Here is a 20,674-nt window from a genome sequence, read left to right as displayed (position 1 = left end):
TTCTCATTTTCCATGAAATAAGGAGACTAGACCAGATAATTTTAAGGTCCCTTTGAGCTCTAAAATTGCATTATCAAGAGCAGTGCCTACATATTGAAATGTTCAGTAAATTCTAAATATTTGTTGCATAAATGAAATTCTGTGTTGCTTTTTCTAAAAACTATTTTTTTTTTCTGGCATATTTTCCTCTTTTCCCCTTTATCAAGTATTGCTTTAGAACACTCTTTAAGTAGGCATTTCTAGATATACCTACCTTTTCTGAAAACATTAGGAAGCTTCTTCACTGTTTTCAGAAATGTACAATTTAATGGAAAAATCTCATTAAAACAAGACAACTTTTGGTAGGTGGGATCGATGACAGTGTAACCAGGCAGTTTAGCCAAATTCTGATAACTCTGTCTCCATGTGAAGCCTTTTTTGATGACTAAAGTGGTTCTCTAGTAATTATCCTAGAGAGCCAACCAACTATAGGTTGCAGGCTAAAATGGGTTCTACATTTGAAAAGAGTTGGGACAAAAAGATATGTAACGGCAATTACGGGTCTACAAAGCCTAACCTCAGCCTTCTGAGATGGGCTTCCCTGGTGGCTCAGAGGTTAAAGCATCTGCCTGCAATGCGGGAGACCTGGGTTCGATCCCTGGATCAGGAAAGATCCCCTGGAGAAGGAAATGGCAACCCACTCCAGTATTCTTGCCTGGAGAATCCCATGGACGGAGGAGCCTGGTGCGCTACAGTCCACGGGGTCGCAAAGAGTTGGACACGACTGAGCGACTTCACTTTGAGACGAGACTTGGAGGAACCACAATAAAACCGTGGATAACTGACTAAAGTTTTAGGAGGAACTTGGTCACAGTTGATGTTAAATTGAGAGAACAAGTGTCTGGGACTTTTCTGCCACTGGTGTAAGAAAATCAAGCTTTGTCTAAGATTAACCCAACAAATACGCACCCAGGTTTTTACTGTAATAAAAATTATCATGTATTGGTTGTGTGCCAGACCCTGCAGCAAGCATTATCTATGCACTATTCAGTTTAAATGCCACCACTGCCCTCCTGGCTCTACCACTTACTAGCTATATGGCCTTGGGCAAGTATCAACCTCTCTGTATCTCATTTTCTTATTTAAAATGGGAATAAAAATAGTGCCTTTCTCATGGAGTTATAATGAGAATTAAATGAATTAATTAATGGAAAGCACAAAGAACAGTGCCTAGCACATAACAAGCTCTCAGTAAGTATAATTACCATTCTAATTTCACATAAAAAAATGAAAGTTTAGAGAAAATAACTTGCTTTCTGTTAAACTAGTAGTATGTGGACTTGTGATCTGTATTATGCCCAGCTATTACGGGTGGGAAGCAAAATTTAACTAGAGATAGATAGCTAGAGATACAATGATGTGGCAGGTGACTTTGCTGAGCATCTATCTGCAGAGATACCCTGTGCTTTGTGTTCCTGCTACTGTGTAGTTCACTAAGGCACGTCTGTGATCATAGGATTAAAATACTGACAGGGTGTGCCGTTCCTATGTCATCTGCAGTGGGTCCCACTGGAGCTGGTGTCTGTTGGCATTGAGTAGTCAGCCTAGGATTTAACTTCTCCCAGACGATAGTTTGGAATGATGGTCAAATAGTAGATTCCAAGTTGGTAAACATGTAGAGATACTAGGAGAGTGGTGTGCCTGGTGAGGGTACTGAGCTTTATGCCCATGCCCACATACCTTGCTCTATGTGGTCTCTTCTATCTGACTGTTCCTGAGTTGCAGGACTGGAGGCGATGCCACCAAAATGCAGTGCAGGATCCCTAGTCTCCATTCTTCCACAGAAATCAACATGTAGACATCTGTCCATGAGCATAAACAGCTGTGGAGTCTGCTTAAACTTCAGCGATGCAGTTGAACATCAAACCTGAGAATAACCCCACAGAAAGGGGAAGACAGCTTCATTCTTTCTGCATCTTCCTATGCCCAAAGCCAGCAGTGCTCAGCGCCAAGAGGGAGCTTCTAGCTAGAAAGAAGAAAGGGGGAGCGGGGTGAGTGACCAGCTTCCCCAGCCTTTTGGGTCACCTCATGAAGGTTCCACTTTAGTTTCACGTTACCCAGAGACGGGCAAAGCTGAGATACTGAGAGATGTGTCTAGGAACAAGAAAAAAAAGCAGGGGCTCCCAGAAGCAGGCACATAGCAGGAGCAACTGGAGTGCCTAGCCACCTGCCCCACAGATATTCCAGCAGCTTTCACCACTGAAGAAACCAAGAGACAGCACAACCACCATGGACTCCACAGGCATTTGCATTCACTGACATCAGCCCCCGAGTCCCTTCCTATTTTCTCCCCAGCCTGCCCCACTCTGGCCCCTGCTAGAGCCCAGGGACCTCACCAGCAGCTGGTCCAGGCCTCTATGTGAGTACACGGCAGCAGCCTAGATGCTCTATCACTGTGTGTGTACTTGGGGCTAGCTCCTCCAGCTGTGCACTTGTCCACTGCCAGCTTGATTCCTGTTACTGGAGGCAACTCCCTAGCTGCATACACACCCAGGGAAGACTGTGCGGCCATGGGAGAACATGCAGACATCCAGGGACCCTTGCAGCTGCCAGGGTGCTCACAGTGGGCCCTGGCCCTTTCTGCCTGCCCTGGCACCCAAGACTAGGTGTGTGTCTACGACTGGCCCCTGCCACTACATAGGCGTCTAGAGCTGACCCCCACAGGTGTGTGCGTGTACACCACTGCTTCCACTCGCCACCACCGGTCCTGCTCCTTGGACCTAGGGGTGCTGCTAAGGACCCCAACAGCCACTGCAGCCTTTGTGGACTCGCTGCAGCATTCATCAAGGACCACTCAGTTGTTGATGCTATAGATGCCGGCAACCTGAACCAAAGAGATCACCACCATGACCCTGCCCCGCTCCTGGACCCAATGCCATCACATGACCTTGTTACCCTGCACCCCTGACCTGGGGTCACAGTGTGTTCTGCTCCCCCCCAACCCTTCCAGGTGTGAAAGTCTTCACTTACCAAAATCAATCCATAATGTCTGGAAGAGGAGGTGACTGCTTCATCAAAGGCACAAGACACCTAGGAGAGACGACAGGGATCACACAGAATCACGGAAATATGTCCCCATCCAAGGAATCTAGTAAATTTCAAGTAACTAGCCCTAAAGAAATGGAGACCCAGGAATTTCTTGATAAAGAATTTAAAATAATTGTCTAAAGATACTTGGAGAGCTATAAGAGAGCAAACAATTGAATGGTATCTGGAAAACAGTATAAAAACAATTAAGATGTACATAAAAGAATAGAAAATCTGAAAAAGAAAATTTTGGAGCTGAAGGATACAATGACTGAATTGAGAAATTCAACAGAGACCTTCATTATCAGACTTGAACAAGACAAAGAATCAATGAGACAGATCAATTGAAATTATCTAATCAGAGAAGCAGAAAGAAAAAAGAATGAAAAGGACGGAAGAACACTTATAGGACTTAGGGGACACCAGTAAGAGAAACACTGTATGTATCACTGGAGTTATAGAAGGAGAGGACTTGGAGAAATAGGTAGAAAAATTACTTAGAAATAATGGCTGAGAATTTCTCAAACTGGGGAGAAATTTGGACTTCCAAGTTCTTGAAACTAATAGGTTATGCCAAAATTTCAATCTAAAATGATCTTCCCAAGATACATTGAAAATTGTCTAAAATAAAAAATTTTAGAGCAGCAAGAGAAAAAAAAAGTCTCATAAAAGGGAACGCCCGTCAGGAAATCAGCAGATTTCTCAGTAGAGACCTTATAAGCCATAAGAGAATAGGATAATATATTCAAGTACTAAGGAAGAAAAACTGCCAACCAAGAATACTTTACCTATGAAATTTTTTCCTTCAGAAATGAAGGTGAGATACTTTGCCTAACAAAGAAAAACTGAGGAAGTTTACCACCACTAGACTTTACTTACAGAAAATGCTGAAAGGAATTTTTCAAGCTGAAATGAAGGATGCCAATTAGTAACCTGAAAACATATAAAAATACACAGAATACTGGTCAAGAGAAGTATATAGTTAGATTCAGAATACTCTAATATGGTGGTGTGTTATTTAATGCTAGTATAAAAGCTACATGACAAAAGTATTTTTAAAAAGTTATAGCTATAGTAATTTGTTGATGAATACATAATATATGTAAATTTGACATAAAAACATAGAGAAAGTAAAAGGGTTTTGCACTCAAATTATCAGCCTAAAGTAGACTAATAAATCTATAAGTTACTTTATGTAAGCCTCATGGTAATAACAAAGCAAAGGCCTACAGTTGATTCATAAAGAGAAGGAAATTAAAGCATTGTTGTGTTAGTCATTCAGCCATGTCCAACTCTTTGTGACCCCATGGACTGTGGCCCACCAAGCTCCTCTGTCCATGGAATTTCCAGGCAAGAATACTGGAGTGGGTTGCCACTTCCTCCTGAAGGGGATCTTCCTGACCCAGGGATTGAACCTGGGTCTCCTGCATTGCAGGAGGATTCTTTACCATCTGATCCACAGGGGAAGCCCAGATTAAAACATATCACTATGGAAAGTCATCTCACATCTCACAAAGGTATGTAGCAATAGATGAAGAAAGTAACAAATGACCTCAAAACAGCCAGAAAACAAAAAGATGGCATTAGTTAGTCTTTACCTCTCAATAACTTCTTCAAATATGAATCTTTGAATTCTCAAATAAAAACAAAGAGTGGCTGGTGGGATTAAAAAAACAAGACTCAACTGTATGCTGCCTACAAGAGACTCACTTCAGTTTTAAGGACACACACAGGCTCAGAGTGAAGGTGTAGGAAAAGATACTCATGCAAGTGAAAACCACAAGCGAGCAGGGATTGCTATATTAACAAAAATCTGAAAGGAGAAATAGACAACGATACAGTAATAGATGAGGACTTCAATGTTCCACTTTTAACAAAAGATAGATCTAGACAGAAAACCAAAGAAACATTCGGGTTTTTTTGAACCATACTTCAGATCCAATTAATCAAACAGATACATATAGAACATTCCATCCAACAGACTGAATACACATTCTTCTTAAATGCACACAGAACATTCTCCACAACAGGTCACATGAGAGGTCTTATGACCTGGCAAACAAGTCGTGGCAAATTTAAGATGGAAATCATATCTTTCCCAACCACAATGGTATAAAACTAGAAATCAATAACAAGAAGAAAGCTGAAATTTTCACAAATAACTGGAAATCCAACAACATACTCCTAAACAAACAATGGGTCACAGAAGAAACCAAAAAGAAAATTAAAAACCCACCTTGAATGTAACACAAAACACAACATACCAAAACCTATGGGATACAGCAAGAGCAGTTTTAAGAAAATGTTATAGCAATAAATGTCTACATTTAAAAAAGAGATCTCAAGCAGCCTAACTTTATCCCTTAAGGAACTAGAAAAGAAACAGCCCACGTTTAGCAGAAGGAAGGGGATAACATAAATAAATGAAATGGAGACCAGGAAAAGTACAGAAACGATCAATGAAATTAAAAGCTGGTTTTTTGAAAGATAAAACTGACAAACTTTCAGCCAGATTAAGAAAAAGACTGAAATAGATAATATTATAAATGAAAAAGAGGAAACATTACAGTGGATACCACAGAAATACAAAGGATCCTAAGAGACTATTGGGAACAATCACATATCTACAAATTGGATAATCTAAAAGAAATGGATAAACGCTTAGAAACAGGACATTATAGAACTCTTTGAGAAAAACACAGGCAGAACACTCTTCAACATAAATCAGAGCAAGATCCTTTTTTTGACCTACCTTCTAGAGTCATGAAAACAAAAACAAAAATATATGGGATCTAATTCAACTTTTAAAAGCATTTACACAGCAAAGGAAACCATAAAACAAAAAGACAACCCTCAGGATGGGAGAAAATAGTTGCAAATGAAGCAACTGACAAAAGATTAATCCTTGAAACAACTCATACAGCTCAATATTAAAAAAAAAATAATTTAAAAACGGGCAGAACATCTAAACAGACATTTCTTCAAAGACATAATAGGTGGCCAAGAAGCACATGAAAAGATGCTCAACATCACTTACTATTTATTAGATAAACACAAATCAAAAGCTACAATGAGGTATCACCTCACACTGGTCAGAATGGCCATCATCAAAAGATCTACAAACAGTAAATGCTAGAGAGGGTATGGAGGAAAGGCAGCCCTCTCACCCAGTTGGTGGGAGTGTAAACTGGCACAGCCACTATTGAGAACAGCATGGAGTTCCTTACAAATAGAACTACATATGACCCAGCAATCCCATTCCTAAGCATATACCAGAAGGAAACCATAATTTTAAAAGATACATGCACTTTGTTCATTGCAACACTATTTACAATAGCCAGGACGTGGAGGCCATCTACCTATTCATCAGCAGAGGAATGGATAAAGAAGATATGGTACCGATAGACAACGGAATATTATGCAGCTAAAAAATAATTAAATAATTACATTTGCAGCAACATGGATGGACCTACAGACTGTCATACCAAGTGACATAAGTCATACAGAGAAAGACACACATCATGTGATATTGCTTGTATGCAGAATCTTTAAATTAAATGGGTATGAATGAGCCTATTTACAAAACAGAATTAGAGTCACAGATGTAGCAAACAAACTTATAGTTACTAGGGGATAAGGGGCAAGAAATGGATAAATTGGGAGACTGGGATTGACAGTCAAACTACCATATATAAAATAGGTAACTAATAAGACCTACCGTGTAGCACGGAACTCTACGCAACACTCTATATAAATGGTCTATATGGGGAGAAGATCTAAAAAAGGGTGGTGATATGTGTTTATATATAACTTATTCACTTTGCTGTACATTTGAAACTAAAACAACATTTTGAATCAGTTATACACCAATAGAAAAAAATCAGATGTAAAAGTCAGAAGTATTAAAAACAAATCACTTGTGAAGAAGTAAATGGCAGCCTACTCCAGTATTCTTGCCTGGAAAAGTCCAGGGACATAGGAGCCTGGTAGGCTGTAGTCCATGGGGTTACATGACTGAGTACGCATGCCTGAGGAGGGTGGAGGGAGATGGGTTGCTAGAAATAAACTGGTAGAACTAAAAAAAAAAAAAAATCACCTGAATCATTTAGGGAAAGTTTGTCCGTAAGCGAGCAGATGATATAATTTATAACAATAGCAAAGTTCTTTAAAACTTGTTTTTCTCATAACCTTACTTATATAAAAAAGTATGTTTACAAAATCATGCTCCCCAATAAAACTCAGGATTTGTGTGAAAAAAAACTTCAAACATCCATCAGTTAAAAAAGAACAAAAAACACTCAGAAACATACAAATTAACAAGACTGTATCATGAAAAAATAGAAAATCCAAACAAATGAACTATGAGAAAGGAGATTGAATCAATAATCGAAAACCTCCCAGTAAGAAAAGCTATAGACCAAATCGCTTCTCTTGTAAATTCTGGGCTTCCTTGGTGGTGCAGATGGTAAAGAATCTGCCTGTAATACAGGACACCTGGGTTCTATTCCTGGGTTGGGAAGATACCCTGAAGGAGGGCATGGCAACCCACTCCAGTATTCTTGTCTGGAGAATCCCGGTGGACAGAGGAGCCTGACAGACTACAGCCCATGGGGTCGCAAAGAGTCAGATACAACTTGAGCGACTAAGCACATTTTACCAAGCATTTAAAGAAGAATTAATGCCAATCCTTCTCAAATTGTTCCAAAAGATGAAAGTGGAAGGAACACTCGAAAAGTCATTTTATGAGGCTAGCATAATGTGGTACCAAAGCCAGAAAAGGACACTCTAAGGAAGAAAACTCCAGGCTGATATCCCTGACAAATAAAAATGCAAAAATTCTTAACACAAAATATTTGCAAATGATAAGGGATTCAGTTCAGTTCATTTCAGTAGCTCAGTCATATCCGACTCTTTGTGACCCCATGGACTTCAGCATGCCAGGCCTCCTTGTCCATCACCAACCCTGGAGTTTACTCAAACTCATGTCCATTGGGTCAGTGATGCCATCCAGCCATCTCATCCTCTGCCATCCCCTTCTCCTCCCGCCTTCAATCTTACCCACCATAGGAGTCTTTTCCAACGAGTTAATTCTTCACATCAGGTGGCCAAAGTATTGGAGGCTCAGCTTCAGCATTAGTCCTTCCAATGAATATTTAGGACTGATAGGACTGATTTCCTTTAGGATGGACTGGTTAGATCTGCTTGCTGTCCAAGGGACTCTCAACAGTCTTCTCCAACACCACAGTTCAAAAGCATCAATTCTTCAGCACTCAGCCTTCTTTATGGTCCAACTCTCACATCTGTACATGACTACTGGAAAAATTATAGCTTTGACTATATGGACCTTTGTTGGCAAAGTAATGTCTCTGCTTTTTAATAGGCTGTCAGGTTGGTCATAGCTTTTCTTCCAAGGAGCAAGCATCTTAATTTCATGGGTGCAGTCACCATCTGCAGTGATTTTGGAGCCCCCCAAAATAAAGTCTGTCACTGTTTCCATTGTTTCCCCATCTATTTGCCATGAAGTGATGGGACCAGATGCCATGATCTTAGTTTTCTGAGTGTTGAGTTTCAAGCTAACTTTTTCACTCTTCGCTTTCACTTTCATCAAGAGGGTCTTTAGTTCTTCTTCAATTTCTGCCATAAAGGTGGTGTCACCTGCATATTTGAGGTTATTGATACTGCTCCCGGAAATCTTGATTCCAGCTTGTGCTTCATCCAGTCCAGCATTTCTCATGATGTAATCTGCATATAAGTTAAATAAGCAGGGTGACAGTATACAGCCTTGATGTACTTCTTTCCCGATATGGAACCAGTCTGTTGTTCCATGTCCAGTTCTAACTGTTGCCTCTTGACCTAGATACAGATTTCTCAGGACGCAGCACAGGTGGTCTGGTCTGGTATTCCCATCTCTTGAAGAATTTTCCACAGTTTGTGGTGATCCACACAGTCAAAGGCTTTGGCACAGTCAATAAAGCAGAAGTAGATGTTTTTCTGGAACTCTTGCTTTTTTGATGATCCAACAGATGTTGGCAATTTGATCTCTGGTTCCTCTGCCTTTTCTAAATCCAGCTTGAATATATGGAAGTTCATGGTTCATGTACTGTTGAAGCCTGACTTTGAGAATTGTGAGCATTACTTTGCTAGCATGTGAGATAAGTGCAATTGTGCGGTAGTTTGAGCATTCTTTGGCATTGCCTTTCTTTGGGATTGGAATGAAAACTGACCTTTTCCCGTCCTGTGGCTACTGCTGAGTTTTTCAAATTTGCTGGCCTATTGAGTGCAGCACTTTCATAGCATCATCTTTTAGGATTTGAAATAGCTCAACTGGAATTCCATCACCTCCACTAGCTTTGTTTGTAGTGATGCTTCCTAAGACCCACTTGACTTTGCACTCCAGGATGTCTGGCTCTAGATGAGTGATCACACAATTATGGTTATCTGGGTCATGATGATCTTTTTTGTATAGTTCTTCTGTGTATTCTTGCCACCTCTTCTTAATATCGTCTGCTTCTGTTAGGTCCATAACATTTCTGTCCTTCATTGTGCCCATTTTTGTATGAAATGTTCCCTTGGTATCTCTAATTTTCTTGAAGAGATCTCTAGTCTTTCCCATTCTATTCTTTTCCTCTATTTCTTTGCACTCCTCACTAAGGAAGGCTTTCTTATCTCTCCTTGCTATTCTTTGGAACTGTACATTCAAATGGGTATATCTTTCTTTTTCTCTTTGCCTTTCTCTTCTCTTCTTTTCACAGCTATTTGTAAGGACTCCTCAGACAACCCTTTTTTCTTTTTGCATTTCTTTTCTTGGGGATGGTTTTGATCACTGCCTCCTGTACAATGTCATGAACCTCTGTCCATAGTTCTTCAGGCACTCCGTCTGTCCGATCTAATCCCTTCAATCTATTTATCACTTCTACTGTATAATCATAAGGAATTTGATTTAGGTTGTACCTGAATGGTCTAGTGGTTTTCCCTACTTTCTTCAGTTAAAGTCTGAATTTGGCAATAAGGAGTTCATGATCTGAGCCACAGTCAGCTCCCCGTCTTATTTTTGCTGAGTGTATAGAGATTCTCCATCTTTGGCTGCAAAGAATATAATAAATCTGATTTTGTTATTGACCATCTGGTGATGTCCACGTGTAGAGTCTTCTCTTGTGTTGCTGGAAGAGGGTGTTTGCTATGACCAGTGCATTCTCTTGGCAAAACTGTTAGGCTTTGCCCTTCTTCATTCTGTACTCCAAGGCCAAATTTGCCTGTTACTCCTGGTATCTCTTGACTTCCTATCCTTGCATTCCAGTCCCCTATAATGAAAAGCACATCTTTTTTGGGTGTTAATCCTAGAAGGTCTTGTAGGTCTTCATAGAACTGTTCAACTTCAGCTTCTTCAGCATTGCTGGTTGGGGCATAGACTAGGATTACTGTGAAATTGAATGGTTTGCCTTGGAAACGAACAGAGGTCATTCTGTCGCTTTTGAGATTGCATCCAAGTACTGCAGTTTGGACTCTTTTGTTGACTATGATGGCTGCTACATTTCTTCTAAGGGATTCTTGCCCACAGTAGTAAATAGAATGGTCATCTGAGTTAAATTCACCCATTCCAGTTCATATTTGTTCTCTGATTCCTAAAATGTCACTGTTCACTCTTGCCATCTCCTGTTTGACCACTTCCAATTTGCCTTGATTCATGGACCTAATATTCCAGGTTCCATACAATATTGCTCTTTACAGCATCAGACTTGACTTCAAACACCAGTCACATCCACAACTCGGTATTGTTTTTGCTTTGACTCCAGAACTCACACAGGCCTGGGAAACAGACTCTTGAAGGGCACAAACAAAACCTTGTGTGCATCAGGACCCAGGAGAAAGGAGCAGTGACCCCACAAGAGACTGACCCAGACTTGCCTGTGAGTGTCTAGGAGTGCCCAGCAAAGGCGTGGGTTGGCGGTGGCCTGCTGCAGGGTCAGGGGCACTGAGTGCAGCAGAGTGTGCATGGGGCCTTTTGAAGGTCGCCATTATCTTCATTACCTCCACTATAGGTCGGCCTCAGGTTAAACAACAGGAGGGAACACAGCCCCACCCATCAACAGAAAAATGGATTAAAGATTTATTGAGCATGGCTCCACCCAACAGAACAAGAACCAGTTTCCCCCTCAGTCAGTCTCTTCCATCAGGAAGCTTCCAAAAGCCTCTTATCCTTCTCCATCAGAAGGCAGAGAGAAGGAAAACCACAATCACAGAAAACTAACCAATCTGATCACATGACCACAGCCTTGTCTAACTCAATGAAACTGTGAGCCATGCTGTGTAGGGCCACCCAAGACGGACAGGTCATAGTGGAGAGTTATGACAAAATGTCCACTGGAGAAGAGAGCACAAACCACAGCAGTACTCTTGCCTTGAGAACCCCATGAACAGTATGAAAAGGCAAAAAGATAGGACACTGAAAGATGAATTCCCCGGGTCAGCAGGTGCCCAATATGCTACTAGAGATCAGTGGAGAAATAACTCCAGGAAGAATGAAGAGACAGAGCCAAGACATGAAAATAACCTAAATGTCCTTTGACACAGGAATGTATAAAGAAGTGGTACATATATACAGTGGAATAGTAATCAACTATTAGGAAGAATGAAATAATGACATTTGCAGCAACGTGGATGGACCTAGTAGAGAGTATCATCCTGAGTGAAGTAAGTCAGACAGAGAAGAAGAAATATCATATGACATCTATGTGGACTCTAAAAAGAAATGATACAAATGAACTTACAAAACAAAGAGAGACTCATGGTCTTAGAAAAGGAACTTATGGTTGTTGTGGGGAAGGGATCGTTAGGGAGTTTGGAAAGGTCATGTACACACTGCTATATTCAAAGTGGGTAACCATTAAGGACCTCTTGTATAGCAAATGGAACTCTGCTCAATGTTATGTGCCAGCCTGGATGCAAGGGTGGGGGTGGGCAGGGGGTTGAGGGAGAATGGATACATGTATTTGTATGGCTGAGTCCCTTTGCTGTTCACTACAACATTGCTAACTGGCTATACCGCAATACAAAATAAAAAAATTAAAGTTTGAAAAACTGAAAACTTTGGAAACTAGGAAAAACTTTGGAAACCTAGTTTGAAAACTAGGATAGTGGGAGAAAAAAGAGAAATTAGGTGTGTTTCAATATACTAACAATGAAATATCTGAAAAAGGATAAAAGAAAACAACCCCCTTCATCATAACATCAAAAACAATAAAATATTTAGGAATAAACTTATCCAGGGAGGTGAAAGATATGTACACTGTGAGACACACAACTTTGACAAAAAAAAAAAAAAAAGGACAAAGAAATGGAAAGATATCCTATGTTGATGATTCAGAAGAGTTAATATTGTTAAAAGTGTCCATATAACCCCAAGTCATCTATAGATTCAATGTGATCCCTCCCAAAGTCCCAACGGCATTTTTCACAGAAGTAGAAAAAACAACCCTAAAATTTATATGGAACCAAAAAAGATCCCAAATAGTCAAAGCTATCATGACAAAAAAAGAATACATTGGAGGGATCACACTTCTTGTTTCAAATAATACTATTACAGCTAATAACTATTTCAAGCTATCCTACAAATCTATAGTAATTAACATAGCATCATAGTGGCATAAAAAAGGATAACCCTTTCATATATGGTTAACTAATATTTGACAGGGAGCCAAGAATATTCAATGAAGAAAGACTAGCCTCTTTAACAAAAGGTGTTGGTAGCACTGGATGGCCAAATGCATAATGAAATTGAACCCCTACCTTTTATTATTAACAAAAATTAATAAAGACTTAAACACAACACCTGAAGCTAAAACTCCTAGAAGAAAACACAGAGAAAAGGCTTCTTGACATTGGTTTTTGTGATGATTTTGAGATATAACACCAAATTCATAGCAACAAAACTTGATCATTGTGATTATATCAAACTAAAGAGCTTCTTCCCAGCAAAAGAAACAACAAATAAAAATGCAAACTATGAAATGGGAGAAAATATCTGCAAGTCATGTATCTGATGAGTTAGTGTCCAAAATATATAAAGAACTCATCTGACTCAATAGGAAAAATAACCAAATAATCTGATTTTAAAAATAGGCAGAACTAAATAAATACATTTTCAAATAAGACATACAAATGGCCAACAGGTACATGAAGAGGTACTCAACATTGCTAAACATTAGGGAAATGCAAATCAAAACCACAAGGAGATGTCCACCTCAGGCTTGTTAAAGTGGCTGTTACCAGAAGAATAGAGATAAGTGTTGGTGAGGATGTGGAAAAAAGGAGCCTTGAGCATTGTTGGTGGGAATGTAAATTGGTATAGCCACTATGGAAAACATTATGAAGGTTCCTTAAAAAATAAAAAATAGAACTATCATGTGATCCAGCAATCCCACTTGGGGGTACATATCCAAAGGGTAATATAACCAGGATCTTGAAGAGATATCTGCACTCTTGTGTTCACTGCAGCATTATTCACAACAGCCCAGACATGGAAACAATGGGTCCATCAATGGATGAATGGAGAAAGAAATTGTGGTGTATATACACAGTGGAGTGTTATTTATAAGAAAGAAGAAAATCTTGCTGTTTGTAACAACATGGATGGACCTTGAAAGTATTATGCTAGGTGAAAGAAGTCAGAGAAAGACCAAATCTCACTTATATGTAGAATCTAAAAAGCCTAACTCCTAGGAACAGAATAGAAAGGTAGTTGCCAGGCACTGGCGAGGGGGGCAAAAGGGGACTTAGTCAAACTTCCAGTTATAAGACAAATACATTCTGGGAATCTAATGAACAGCATGGTGGTTATAGTTTATAATAGTGTTCTATATACTTGCATGTTGCTAAGAGAGTAGATCTTGAACGTTCTAACTACAAAGAAGAATGATAGTTATGTGACATGATGGAGGTGTTAGCTAATGCTATTATGATGGTGATTGTATTACCATAAATTAGCTCTTCAAATCCACCTGTTGTACACCTTAAACTTATACAATGTCAATCATATCTCAATAAAACTGGAAAAAATAAAGGAAAAAATAGCCAAATCATAGTTGACCAGGTGATGGAGAGAAAAGTGAAATGGAGGAGGACACAGAATAGAATATCAAAACAGAGTTGAGGTACAACCCAATGAATAGAATGTTTTGTGTTAGGGTCAAGCATAGAAGAGAAAGCAAATAAAATTAAAGCTGACATGCAGGATTTTATCATTTCCTCTCAAAAAGAAATGTCAGTGTTTGCTGTCTCCGGTTTTCTTTGGCTTTTAAAAATGGAGCCAAGGAGATTTTAAACCAGTCGTCTAGAATATCTAAGGACATGATGCCCATGTTGCCTTTGTACTCCTTAGTTTGAGTTATGAGTCTTCTGGTTTGTGAATGTCTTCATTTTTGAGAGATGCCTTTCTGGAGCACTGGTAGGAGCCATTGGCAGTCTCCACCTGCAGACTTACCTTGGGGAACAGTATCTCACAAAGCTGAGGAGGCGCTGTGGTAAGGAAGACAGCAGGTCCTCGTGCCTTCAGAAAAGATAAAAATTCTCCTGTGGGTGAGATGAGGGAATTCTCCAGTTAGATGTGACACAGGTGCTACCAGCACGCCTTTACAACCCAGGTCAAGAGAGACTGCTCAGCCTCACTTGTGGAGCAAGAAACCAGGATATGCAACAGAACAGGAGCTGGAGGAGGTGTCCACCCACTGTGGGAAGATTCTTTGCATCTGTATTAATAACAGTCTCCCCCGTGGATTAGCTGATCCAGGCTTTGGCGCTTTATTTCCTTCTAAAAGTAATGGAGTGTGTACCCCTGAGTTATGTGTGGCATGGAGAAAATTAGTTCAGACGTCAGCCTTTTTTTCTTCCAAGAGCGGCCAGATGCTTGGCAGAGTGCACAATCACATGATCTTTAGATCTTTTAAAAGCTGATTTTCCTGGGTCTAATCCTAGGGCAGCTGGATACAATCTCTAGGAACTATTGATTCAGCTCCCGATGGTGTTGAACTTCTGAGAAATTAAATAAGATCTAAAACACATACACTTCTCAGATAAAGGCAAACACTAAAGCAGATTCGGAAACAACCCCAGTCCCTGTGGTGTCATAAGAGGCTGGAGCTCTTGAGGATGAAGGTCAACAGCAAGTGCCAACTAGGTACTGGCTTGTGGTCCCAGAGGAACCAGTCTGCCACTGCTAAAGGCTTCTTGTTGTTAAAAACCGGTCTCTTGACCCTTTTGTGCCTGGGTACTCTTGTGCTCAGATTCTGGTATAGCAGGCTCAAGGGCTCTCAAGTTCAAGCCTGGCAGTCTGTTCAGAGAGGAGACCTGGAGTTTCTGAATTTGAGTTAATGGGGGGCAGGGCTTCATTCAGTGAGAGTGGAAGGTCATTTGAACCCACAGCTTGCTCTGTTGCTGGCCTGAGCTGGGGTACGCCCACTCCCCCCACCCCTAGCCTTCCACCCCGGGGCTGATGAAGGAATGGAAGACGACCCCAGGCCCTCTCCTAGTCTCAGCCTTGCTCATAGCCTTGGTGAAACTCATGTTGGTTAGGAGCTTGCCAAAATCGGAGCAACTCTCCTCCCTGGGGTATGCTTCGTTTTTAGTTATTTAAAAATACACCCTGATACAGAAATTTCAGGACACCAGCTGACCTAGAAATTATTTCCAAGGTTATTCTGTCCCTTTCCTGCACAGGACACAGGCACTGTCATCTCAGTTAATTCTTTTGACATGTCTGAGCAGATAGGGACCTCCCAAAGTGCCTTAGGGAGAAGTAGACTTAGAGGGGTTTGCCCTGCTCTGTGAGGGAAGGAATTTAGCAAGCAACAGTCTCTTGGAGAAAGCTGCATGCAGGTTTTGATGCAAATTGCTTGAGAAGAGTCAGAATTTTGCTTTCCCTGCCAACAGAATGGATCAGTGCTCACAAAAAATCTTGCTCACTGGTTAGTACTGACTCGTGCTTAAAGTGCTGTACGTGTGCTTCTGTTGCTGACTAAATACGAACGTGGGACCAGAGGGTGAGGAGGAGGGTGATAGTGGGGAGAAAATACAATTCCTTTTTTGTAGTGATTAAAAATGTCTGTTTGGACTTCAGCCCACAAAGAATCTTCGTCTTAATGCTAATGATAATAGCCCACCACCACCGTTTACTCAAGATTTACTGTGTGCTCATTTTATGTTCATCCAAGTAAATTCCCATAATAACCTCAATAAGGAGGTACTACAATTAGTCCCATTTTCTTTTAAGGTAAAGAAACAAAGACAGGGCGGGTAAGGAAGGTGCCCAAGTTGCAGAGCTGGGCCATCTGCCTGCAGTCTAGACCTTACGCATCAGGCGGCATTTGGTCTCCATTGGGACTGTCATGTGCTGTCTCTGTCAACTCAGGATTTTGAATTGATCAGAGCTGCTCATTCCTGCAAATACCCAGGATGCAGTCTGCACCCTCTACTTAATGTGCAGTCTTTGGCCCAGTAGCATTGCAGCACCTGGAAGCTTCAGAAAAATGAAGACTGCCAGCTCCCGCAGGGCTACTGTACTAAAGACCCCTGACCAATTTGAGAAGCCCTGCCTTCTGCTACCAGAGAGAAACATACCCTTCACTCTCTTCCTGTGTTCCCCCTTCCCCCTTCCTCTAATCTTGTCCAGGAATTTTAAGTTCTTTGAAAGTAAAATAAATCAAGGACCTACTATATAGCACATTCCATATTTTGTAATAAACTATAATGGAAGAGAATCTGAGAAAGTGTGCATATATAGATATAAAATGGAATCACTTCGCTGTACACTTGAAACACTGTAAATCAACTATACTTCAATAAAAAAGTAATAGTTACAGAAAGATAATATCTCAGAATATCTTACCAAGAAATACTCACTGCTATAGAACCAGAAGCATGACAAGGATTTCTCCGCATCTTTAAAGTGTTTTTGAGAAATTAAAGATTTAAACGTGGAAGAGTATGAGTTTCAGAATTCACAGTAACAAATAATAGATGCTCACAAAGGCCCAGCTGAGAAACGTAAGTCCTTAGGTCTTGGACTCGGTTCTTGCTGGGTTTGCACTGGGCCACGTTCTCCGGAAGACGCTGAACTCTTGCATCCATCCTGTGGTACACACCTTGTTGATGGAGAGGAAAAGTGAGAAGCAAGCTGTCAACAAGCCCAGTTCCTGCCAAATCCCAATTGTCGGCCTGCCAGCCAGCATTCTAAAAACACGTTTGGGAATTTTGACTTTTGGCTTTTACTGAACATGAAACTCAGCTGTGTATTTATAGCCTTGATAAGCTGACCCAGCTTAGGGATAACCCTGATATATTTGTCTTACAAAATTCAGAGTCCATTTCTAGAGAAGCTAATAATGAGGCCATTGAGAGGCCTGATAAGGACTGTCCCTCTCCCCCAACTTACCCCTGTTGGTTCCTGTCCTGAAATTCCCATTCAGGTTGCCCACAGTGCTACAAACGGACAGGATCAGGAGCGAAAACATTTCCAGTGGAGTCGGGCGAGGCAGAGTGGAGGACCGTCGGTTTTATAGCAGGCTGCAGAAGCTGGCATACTTGGACCAGCATCACTTTCTAGGCCCTCACAGGGTCCTCATCAAAATAGGATTTAAGAAAATGGATGGTCGCTATATACTGCCTGCCACTTCGGTTTCAAAAAGTGAATTACTCAGGGTGAGGTTTAATTGAGGCAGAATGCCATGCCATCGCACCATCAGCAGTGCTGCACTCCAAAGTCAGACAGATTTCAGTTCAAATCCTGGCATCAGTACTGTGACAAGGTCTTTACTCCAAGCCTTAATTAAAAAAAAAAAAAAAAATTCAGGTTTAGTATGTTTTGAATGTGTGCTTGAGTCACTTAGAGTGTCTGTAACACATGCAGCCTAAAGGATACCTGCAGGCCTAACCTCCACTGACCGCCAGCTACTCACCTCCCACAACTGCAGTATGTTCTCCCGTGTCACCGTTTCCTGGCCTCGTTAGCTTTGGAGTAGTGAACGGCTCTTGTATTTGCCTGTGATGGCCTCCTAGACTTTGGAGATATACTTACATGATTTTTTTTAGGTGGCTTTCTTTCTGCATCCCTTCCGCCCCCCTCCCACGGATTTGAAAGGCAGTTGAGCACACAGCACCAGCCCATTTTCCTCCCGACCATCACGGGCATGTCTTGCTTGTGCCCAGCTTGTTTCACCTTCCGGTGCCTCCCATGGAGGCAGAACAACGAATCTTTATCTTTAGTGGGCTTCGGAGGCGCTCAGGGGAGCAGCTTGATTCCTTTCTGAAGGGAAAGGTCACAGCCCTCAGGACGGTTTGCTGTCAAAAAATTCAGAACACTCACAATTAAAAATATTTTATTTATGTTTATACAAAATACAGTCATGTACTTTAAAAATGTACATAACATCTTTTCATTCAGTTTACATTTTAAAAAAGGAACAATGGTAATTTCAAAGACTCTGTTTACATGTCATGTAAACATTGTTCTGGGCCCATGGTATTTACTAAAATTGTATCCACTCTTGGAGATTTTCATGATCATATAGATGCTTTCAAATTCAGAGTCAGATCTGGCAAACCGATTTCTTGAGCTGCGCATGTGATCAGATTGACTAGATTCCAGGCAAAATGAGATCCTCTAGAGACATAGATGCAGTTTCATAGCAATATGAAGTTGTGTATGTACACATTTTGATACATATCCGAGTGGACCTGTTAATTGACCCCAGCGTATCCACATACTTCTGTTATGAAGGATCATGGGGGAAGAGCATATATGCCCCCAAGGGCAGCGACCTCCACTCAGGAAAGTCGCTAATGCCCCAGTGCAGTGGCTGACATTAGAACACCCATCTTTGGGGCTTGCCGAGTCAGCCACCCTGTGAAGAAGTGCCAGGATGCACAGGTTCAGTACCTACAGATTTGAAAATATGTTTAGCCTATCTTTTGACAAAAGGTACTCTTCAGTAGATTTTGAGGATCATATGGGAAAAACATAAAGGAAAGGAATTAATCAAAGGAAAAGAAAGCACATTCTGGCTTCTGCTAAACCCATGGGTTTCCGAGGAAACACTACTTCAGCGTTTTAGTCCAGTTTTGTCCCACCCTATTGGTTTAACCAAATGGATACTATGAAAGAACATCACAGAGGTGTTGGTCTTGGTGCGGAAACCACCTCTCTTCTCCTCAAGAGAAAAATCCTCGGGAAGCAATGTGTCAGGAATACTTGTCTTGAGATCAAAGCCAATTTAGACTACAATCAGATTTTCACAAAGCAGTTAAGCGTTTATGGCATTCAGCTATAAATATACCACCACAGGTAATAAAGTGTAAATGCTTAAAAAATATACCCTTAGGAAAGATGGCATCTTCATAATCAGGTTAAGAGCTCTTAAAAAATTAATCAACAAACTTTAAATTTTGACCTTCCTTGTAAACCTGTGATCAGTTCAGGAAAGAGGGTCCAATTATGTCTACTGAGAACTAGGCAGCTCCTGAAAGAACCAACTTAATTGGCACTGTGGCTGCCCTTCGATTCTGATAATAGACCTTAACAGTCACCTTATGAGGAATTCTAAGCTCAGCCACATTAACAGACGCCCAGCCCTCAGGGGGCTCTCAGATGATTGGCCACAGTCCATGTTTATGACACAAGCACAGCCCTGAAGCATTCGTCCTGGGCTAGAAATGTCACACCTGGGAGCAGCCACAGCCTCTCACAGGCTCTTCTGCCACAGGTAAGTGCTGCATCGGAGACAAAACACAAATCACACTGATGTTACACACAGAGGCACTGCTCAGCCCTGCCTTGCCACTGAATAATAATCATTGGACTTCAAACGGGCAACCAAAGCAAAGCAATCTAATTATTAGCTCACAATGAATTACAGCTAGCAAGTTTAAAAAAAAAAATTAATTCTCCAGTTTGAAATGTGATTTCGTCTTTCAGGGAAATTTGACCTGAATCAGAGATTAGTGAGATGGTGCAGACTTTCTTGTACTGGCACGAGACACATTCTGCCTGTTGCGAAACACTTCACAGCCGGCCATTACCCTAAACCTTGCACATACCTGTCTAAAAAGTAAGGTCAACCTCAGTGCTTCAAAGATGAAATGCAGTAATGATACCATAGCCCATATAAACATCTGTTTCAAGGTTTACGCCAGACCAAAGCACAATAAAAGCAAATGCCTGGAAAATTATAAGTCTCTGCTGTTTCTAATTCTTAACAATCATTTATTCATGCTTTATTTTTACTTATCATTGTTATTAAATAACCCTTGACATTTATTTTGCTAGCACGTGTTAATGAATACACATATGCATTCTCGAGAGCAAAGGAAAACCTGCAGTCCAGTGTACTCCGTACGAAGCCAATTAAGACGTTGCCTCTAGGGCCTTGAGACTCTAGGCTGCAGAAACGGTTGCTGTGGAAACAAATTCGCCCCAGCATTTCTGGCAGAGCCAGAACCTACTGACTAATGTGTCTTCAGATAGAATCTAGTAAAAACAGGTCTCCCCTCCCGTAATTTGGGCACCATTCTAGGAAGTGTATTATAAACTACAAAGGAAAAGACGACATTGCATACACAA

The 20,674-nt window shown here is 40.9% G+C and overlaps 1 long non-coding RNA gene across 3 annotated transcripts in view; it reads right to left on the bottom strand.

Annotated features, from left to right (window-relative positions):
- Positions 1-11,714, bottom strand: part of LOC133071728 (uncharacterized) — a 28,538-nt gene extending 16,824 nt beyond the window's left edge. For 2 of the 3 annotated variants that reach the window (XR_009696508.1, XR_009696509.1), the window contains exon 1: positions 1,720-11,714. This is a non-coding gene — a long non-coding RNA (uncharacterized LOC133071728). The remainder of the gene's footprint in view (positions 1-1,719) is intronic. The other variant, XR_009696510.1, reaches the window with a different exon arrangement.
- Between the last annotated feature and the right edge of the window lie 8,960 nt (positions 11,715-20,674).

Source organism: Dama dama, chromosome 17, assembly GCF_033118175.1.
Source record: "Dama dama isolate Ldn47 chromosome 17, ASM3311817v1, whole genome shotgun sequence".
Lineage (NCBI taxonomy): Eukaryota > Metazoa > Chordata > Mammalia > Artiodactyla > Cervidae > Dama > Dama dama.
The sequence above is the reverse complement of the archived record's forward strand: the minus strand, read 5'-3'. Positions and strand labels throughout refer to the sequence as shown.